Source organism: Chenopodium quinoa, unplaced genomic scaffold (genome assembly GCF_001683475.1).
Source record: "Chenopodium quinoa cultivar QQ74 unplaced genomic scaffold, ASM168347v1, whole genome shotgun sequence".
Classification (NCBI taxonomy): domain Eukaryota; kingdom Viridiplantae; phylum Streptophyta; class Magnoliopsida; order Caryophyllales; family Amaranthaceae; genus Chenopodium; species Chenopodium quinoa.
Genome location: NW_018742651.1, coordinates 1,723,323 through 1,731,608, shown reverse-complemented (window position 1 = coordinate 1,731,608; position 8,286 = coordinate 1,723,323).

The window sequence follows — 8,286 nt, the reverse complement described above, 5'->3', positions numbered from 1 at the left end:
GATTGTGTCATATGATGTTGATGTTGATGTTGATGTTGATGTTGATGTTGATGTGTCCATGATGAAGTCTGAAGATGACGATGATGATGACGATTAGTGGGCCGACTTTGAAGTTGTGGAGGATGATGTGTTAGAGAATGTCTTGTTTTGTTGAATTTTATGGAGTAGCAATGAAGTGGGTATTGTAGTTGTAGTGTTAATAGCAAAAATTACTATAATTGGGTGTCTTTAAAAGTGTTGTTTGTCTTATTAAGAGTCTATGTTTTCTTGCAAAACAACCCTCAATTAAATGGAAATTATTTGAAATTTAAGGTGGTAAAACAAATTGTATTACTTTATCCGTAACAAATTAACTTCAATGAGTGAGTGTTCACATATTTTAAGGAAATTATTTAAGGGTACTTAAAACTAATTGTTCAAGTAATTAGTGGCAGAGTCAAGATTTTGTTAAATTATGTGAAATTAAGTTTAAGTATAAGTCTCGTCCACTAAGATAATTTTTATTTTTATTAAGAATTATCCTTCCTAATGTTTTCTTTTTTCTTACCCTTTAAAAAAAATATAAGTTTTATTTAGAAAATTTACTTGGATGTATTCTGCCATAGAATAATAAAGGTTGTGACGTATTGAATGCTCGTATTGCATTGTTCAAATATATAGTGCAATTTGGTTGATTTTGCATAGCATTGTTGTATATGTTGAAGTTGTATAGCAAAAGTTACTTTGTAAGCTAAATTTATTTATGATTACATATAATCTTCAAAATAACACATGGATTAGGGCCTGTTCTCATTGACTGAAATCAGCTGAACTGAACTGAACTGAACTGAGCTGAACTGAAATGAACTGAACTGAACTTAATAATTAGTGATTTTTAACTACGGATTAGTGATCTTTTATTATTTACTACTATACATGTGTATATACATATGTACATATTAATATATTTATGAAAAATATACTTTATAATTATAATATTAATGGAAAATATATTATAAACATGAAATCCCAAAACATTTTAAACACATATACTATATAATTTAAAAATAAAAATAGTATTATGACAAAAGAACACAAAACACTTTGTTGTTTAATTTTTTTTTTTAAAAAAAAAAAAAAAAAAATTACGTTTTCAGTTGCAAATAATCGTTGCTTGTTGTACTCTACATAATTTTATTCGTTTACATGAACTAGGAATTCCATTCACTCACCAAGTTGAATTCATGGGGCGAAGAGAAGATCATACTATGTACGATCCTAACAGAAAAGCAGCTATGGATATTGTACGACAAGAAATAACTGATCAGATATGGGAGACGGTTCAGAGGAATGCCGAGGTAATGGAGGAGCTTGGTGGACAAGAAGAAGACGAAGAACTAACCGATTATGAAAATTAGTTTAAGTTGTGTAGTACTCTAGTTTTCTCAATGAGTTTAACAGTAGAAATGTGTAAAAAAAAAATAGAACCATTTGAACAATGAATTGTATCAATATTATTATTATTATTATTATTATTATTATTATTATTATTATTATTATTATCGTCGTTGTAATAAGAGCTTAAAATAATGAAATTTGGCTTTATATCATTAGCAATATCATTAGACATCAACTGAACTAAAGTGAACTGAATTTCAACGTAATGTATCTAAAGCTATAGGTCCTTACACAAATCACTATAACAAAAAGTGGAATCAGTGACTTATTGAGACCAAATTTTTGCGACTACCCATGAAGTCACTAAAATTTTGCGACTAACATAATTTGGAGACCATAATTTGATTACGACCAATATCACGCGCAAACATGAAAATCAGTCCACTAGTTTTTTTCCCCTCTAAATTGATTCATAAACAAATACATATATGAACTTTAATATTTTTATTAATAATTATTGTAATACTCTGTATTACAATTTTATCTCAAAGAAAGTACTTTAATTTATCAAAGCTAAAATTAGAATTGATTGCAACATTTAAATGCATCGGAAGCAACAACAACAACATTAATAGCAGTGACAACAACATTGAACAGCATCAGCGATGGAAACAGCAGTAGTGCGAGGCAGCAGCAACAAAGGCAAGCAGCAGCAGTGGTGAGGAGCAACAGTGGCGAGGTTCAGCAGCAGCAGTGGAGTTAGATAGGCAGCAGCAGCAGTGGCGTTGACCAGGCAGCAACACGAGCAGAAGCAGCACAAATAGCAACAAAACTCTAGCAGTTTTAAGAAGAAATAAGATGGGTCATCTGTAATAAATAAAAATAAAAACCAATAGCTATTTAAAAGATGGAACAAAAATGAATTTTTTGGAAGAAAATGGACAGGGATATACATTGAGATTTTAGCAAGACTATTGCAGCGATTGCTTAATAGCCCCTGCCATGCTTCAAACCCTTCTTCTGTTTCAAAGACATCAGTGATTTCAGAAAGACAAGCATTAGATATACGAAGTAATCTATATAAGGAAGTCTTCCCCAAGTTCCAATGGAAAATCCTTAACTTGCTAGAAATTGACTTTTTTTGTTACACCTAATTTAATGTAATTAATCCATGTCACACTCAAACAATACTAGCACCATGACTAATTATGAAGTTATAAGGCAATAAATAGAGCAGCGTCTCTGCAACTAAAATTAAACGAGGATCGTAATCAGGCATGGATACAAAAGTAACAAAACAATGTTAAAATATAAATGAACACCAAAAATTATAAAACAAACCGCTCATCACCATTTAATTTTGCTTCTGTGTGCACAACATTACAACAACCCTTGCCAACTGAAGCAAATTTTACAGGAAACTCTACCATATGGCTGCTCCAAGTTCCATGCTCTTGAGAGAAAGAGACATATAACGTAATGGAGTAGTCCTTGCTAAATATAAAAATTATATCCTAGTCGTTACCTAGAAAAATATACAGAGTAAAGGATGTTAAGCGTCTTGTTCAGCCATCAACCTTGAGAGAGAGAGACATATAATGTAATAGAGCAGTCCTTTCCAGCTAAATATAAAAATTATATCCTAGCCGTCACCTAGAAAAATATACAGAGTAAAGGATGTTAAGTGTCTTGTTCAGCCATCAACCTTGAGAGAGAGACTATAATGTAATGGAGTAAGATACACAAGTTAACTTTTTAAAACTCTTAACTTCTACATGTAGCATTCAGATTGAACATCTAATCAATAAACTGGAAGTAATTTGAAGAACAATATAAAATGCTGTCAAAACTCAGTTTGTTTGTCACTAATAGAGATACATGTAGCATTCAAGCATTGTAGTACTTGTTATTTTTTAAAACTTTCTATAAAAACGACAATTGGAGGAGGAGCATATTCTGGCATAGAGTTAACGCTAATAATTTGAACAGTTGTAATGGAAAGCTTTTAAACCAAGGAAGCACCATGTTCACCAAGACATTGTCCCACCTAGACATACATATATAGACTATAGCTTCAACATGTAATCCAGGGACTAAAATGTAGCATCGAGTCACTTGATTGATCAAGCTCCCACATTAAAGCACGCCCAAATTTCATATTTTTTTTGCTAATACAGTACTAGTATTTCCCTTATTATATTATGCAAGACATTGCCATCAACATTACCAAGTAAAGGGTATAATAATCATCTACATGTTTTTCTTCCTCGACTCATGCTTTGTATTTCCCCTAGCAGACATAGAGTAAGGCCAAGCCGAATGAGCCAAAGGAGAGGTGGGTGGAACAAATCACTGCCATAACCAACAGGTAGGACAAATCTCAGTTTCTGCAGTACCAAGATGTTGCTAATAATACACAAAAATAACCTGGGAATAACAGCTTTATAGAGCAGCAAAATAAACATAATAAATTAACAATACCATTAAAATTGATTATGTATGGGGAAATATTTAAATAACATTTACATTAATAGGCCGATATTGTACGATAGGCCGATATTGTATGACAGGCCGATATACTATTTGAATCCGGTCCATCAATAATTCTTGTTAATATCGGCATTTATGTATAAAGTATACATATCGGCATGTAAGCAGCTGACACGTGTTGTTCTCACGTTCAACACGTGGCAAAAATTACTTTGCCTATTAAACTGCCACCCGTCACTTAATCAACCTATAAATAATCTGGTTTTACCTCATAAATAAGGGAACATTTATTACACTCTCTCTCACTACTTTCTCTCTCTAAATAATCTCTTTCTTCTTTCTATAAACACTTGCTGACTTAATCTTTGGAGTGGTTATCCCCGGATTAACCCCGAGGCTAGCTAATCTCTTCCCTGTATGTAGGTTCTTATTTGGCCGATAGAAGCAGAACGGGTTATACGCTTGAGCTTCGGATCTTGGATTTGGGTCATCGGATTCCTGCAGAAACAGATTATATATTTTTTTGCATTACAATCAAAATAATGAAATGTTTAACAATTTAATCAAAATTGAGCAGCAAATCAAGCATTCGAACAAATTACAGATTATTAAACAAAACGCAAATATTTTTCGAAAAAGAGCAGCGAATTACGCATATAATACCATTAATTTCGATTTGACCAAGAAATTATGAGCAGTTAATTAGGTGCTTCGAACCAAAATACCAGAGAATTAACGAGCTTCAATGGAGACTTAAGAATACGAACCCTAAATTGACTATGTATACTGACAAGCTACATACCCTAGAATCCTAGATTGCATGATTGATATTCACGACACAAAGAAAAAGAAAATAATTCATAACCTCAAAAGCTGATTCAATGGAAAAGAAAGCACAAAAAGCTGCTTCAATGGAGGAAAAAGCTTATAAGTCGCTTGAGAAGTTGAGAGGGAGCAGAGAGAGCTTTTTTTTTTTTTACAGGAGAGCTACAATAACTAACATTAACAAAAATGTATTTCCCGCTTAATTATGTTGGTTTTGGACTAGAGAGTGTATTTTACTACTTTGGTTATCCGCACGTATTAATTTAAAAATCCGACCATAGCATAGCTATCATGAAACACATGTTGCCACCTAAGTTTTCCTCACGTATTCAACCCGACTTGTTATTTACCTGATCCCAATTTTACCCGACCTATTACTAATCCGACCCGAAATTCAAACCGATAATGACCCGACATGATTATAACCCGCAAATTATTGACTTGTAGACTTGAACCCGAGAATGACCCGACTTGAAAATGACCCGACCTAATTATAACCCGCAAATAATTATTGACTTGCCAACTTGAACCCCAAGATGAACCCACTTGGATATGACCCGACCAGAATATAACCTGCAAATTATTGACTTGTTGACTTGAACCCGAGAATGACCCGACCTAATTATAGCTCACAACTCGAGAATAACCTGATTTATAACTCGCAAATTATTGACTTGAATCGAACCTGACATGAACCCGAGAATGACCCGACTTGGAAATGACCCGACTTGATTATAACCCGCAAATTATTCACTTGAACCGAACCCGAGAATGATCTGACCTAATTATAACCCACAAATAATTGACTTTAACCAAACCCGACTCAAACCCGAGAACGACTCTAGCTCGTTTTAACCCGTAAAAACCCGAATTTAACCCGACCTATTATTCACCCGACCCGATGCAACCTGGCCTTTTATTAACCCGACCCAAACCCAACCCAAACCCTGTAAGATGTATAACCCAACGTGACCCGACTTAAGCATGACCCAACCCGAACTTGACCCGCATAGATTACGACATTAACCCGTATTGACCTGATCCGAGTTGACCCGACCCAAACCCGACTCGTTTACCTGAATCGACATTTAAGGCCCTATTTAGTTCGCCTTATATTTGCTTATCTGAATGCTCTAATTTGGTCTTATCTGATCTGATCTGGTTTGATCTCATCTGATCTGATTATTTGATTTGACTAAACTTTGACCTTAAGTGTAGATAATCCATAAAGAAAAAATACATCAAGTGGAATCTTGTTAAATTCGTAATAATGTGTATTTTATTAATATGTAATTTTCATAATTCTTTTTCATTACGAAATTAAAGATATTTAGCGATAAAAACTGCACATAAAACAATGATCTGATCTGAATTTATTTTTTCTGATCTAATCTAAACTTATTTTTTCTGAAATAAGTAAAATTATGGTGAAATAAACGAGGCTTAAATCCTTTACAAGTACAAGTAAATTTTCTTGATCAAGTGCACTAGTAAATAGTAATGATTGTTTGGAGCAATCCCACATCCCATAGGTCCGGATGTTAAAACCACTGCCATTGACTTTTACCAGATTGGGCATTAATTCTAAAGTTCAAGATTCTACAATTGTGTTACACTTGTTTGGTAGATGAGTAATACTTGTAACTAGCAAGTCCAAAAACTCAGTTATGCTGAGGATGAAGAAAGAAAAGCACATCCAGAAAATGGGTATTGAACAAGCACAAAATCTCGTTCGAAAAGTTCATCATAATATATATAAAACATCTACGTCTATATAAGACAGCTTTTGATGGGTTTCAGACTAAACCTCAAGAAAATAAGATCTAATTCCTTACCATCTTAACCAATAATAATTGATGTTATTTATACATATAAATATAACTATAAATGACATACATCAATTAAAAAGGAAATACGAGATAAGCAGTTTGAAAAAACAAATTAAGAGGAAAAAAATCATCATACCTCAAACAATAGAATGTTACGAGTAAAAATTATCTTTCTATACTCTTTATTAATTACTCCCTCCGTTTTTATACTTGCTCCATTTCTCTTGGACACGCATGTCGATGCTAATCTTTGATCACTAATATCTTTAATTATCAATAGGTATAACTACTAACAATTGAAAAATAATAATCTATTCATTGAGATGATTCCAACAAGTACCTACACGACTATATTTTTTCTTATGTATAAATCACAAACATTAGTCAAAGTAGGGTAAATGAATAGTACAAAAAATAGAAATGGAGCAAGTATCTAAAAACGGAGGGAGTAGTAACATTGTATTTAACATTTATGCATAATCGATGATAATATATATTTCATAAAAAACAATTTAATTAAAGTGGTAACCCGCTGCAACGCCCTGGCCGCATACTAGTTAGTTGAATTAATAAGGGAAAATTTGCCAATTGCAGACATTTAAAGTTAGTATTTTGCAAATTGTAACCATTTAAAAAAAAGATTGCAAATTGCAATCCAAAAGTTCTTATAAATTGTAAATTGCAGCCTGATTCAATTAGAGAATGAATTACACATTCATACAGAATTAAAGAGCATGATACTAAAATTCGCAATAACATAACAAAAAAAAATGAAAAATTTAACTCAAAGCAGATCTAATATTATAAAAAGTCAAAAAGAGAGAATTTAGACTACTAAAAACGAGTAATAATTGGTCTCCAACATGAAATGCAATACAAGAAATCATATTCTAGTAAAAAATGAATTATGAAACACAACCATTAAAAAGGCAAAATTAGATACCTTTGATTTACTTTGCCTCATTCATACTCGTAGCAAGCTAAACATAGTAGGAATGCACACTCATTGCAAGCAACAAATGATTCACTATTTCCATCACATTTTATTTCATCTCGACAAATTTGACATAGATGTCCACTCAATTAATTCTCATATATATCACCTGTAATTACACCAAAATTACAATGGAGAAAGGATTATTAACTCATAGTTCTAGATACCCACCAAAATGCAGAAAAACCAAGTTTATATCCTAGAATTTTTGAGTCAAAATTGTTACAAGTTCAATAATCTATGAGCTAAAAGGAAAAAAACAAAACTTTATTAAAGGAGAGGACGGGCAGCTTCTTGTAGTGGTTGTACAGAGGGTGAAATGTGATGGGCGTGTGGTGTTGGCAGCTAGATGGGGAGTCTTGATTGCTTCCGTTTGATGGGGTAGAACAAGTGTTCTTGGATTCATTCTGTAAGGCGTGCAAACCTTAGCGAAAATTTATGTAACATAATTGATAATTCTCTTTGATTTATATTATCATCACTTTCGTTCTCAAAAAGGGAAAAAAAAAATCAATTAACCTAACCTACATGTCCTACAAATTACCGATAGAAATTTACAATCAAGAACATAAATCAGTTCAATTAACCGCATATGTAGTCGAATTAAATTTATATTCTGAATTCTAGTAAAACCCATTACTCTATAACCAAAACAAAGTTCTTGAATGTTTAAGAAACTGCCTATATCATCATTTCATCAACATTATTGATAAGAACGAACTCGTTTCGATTGTGACAACCAACAACTAGCCGTCCATTTTACCATTTATT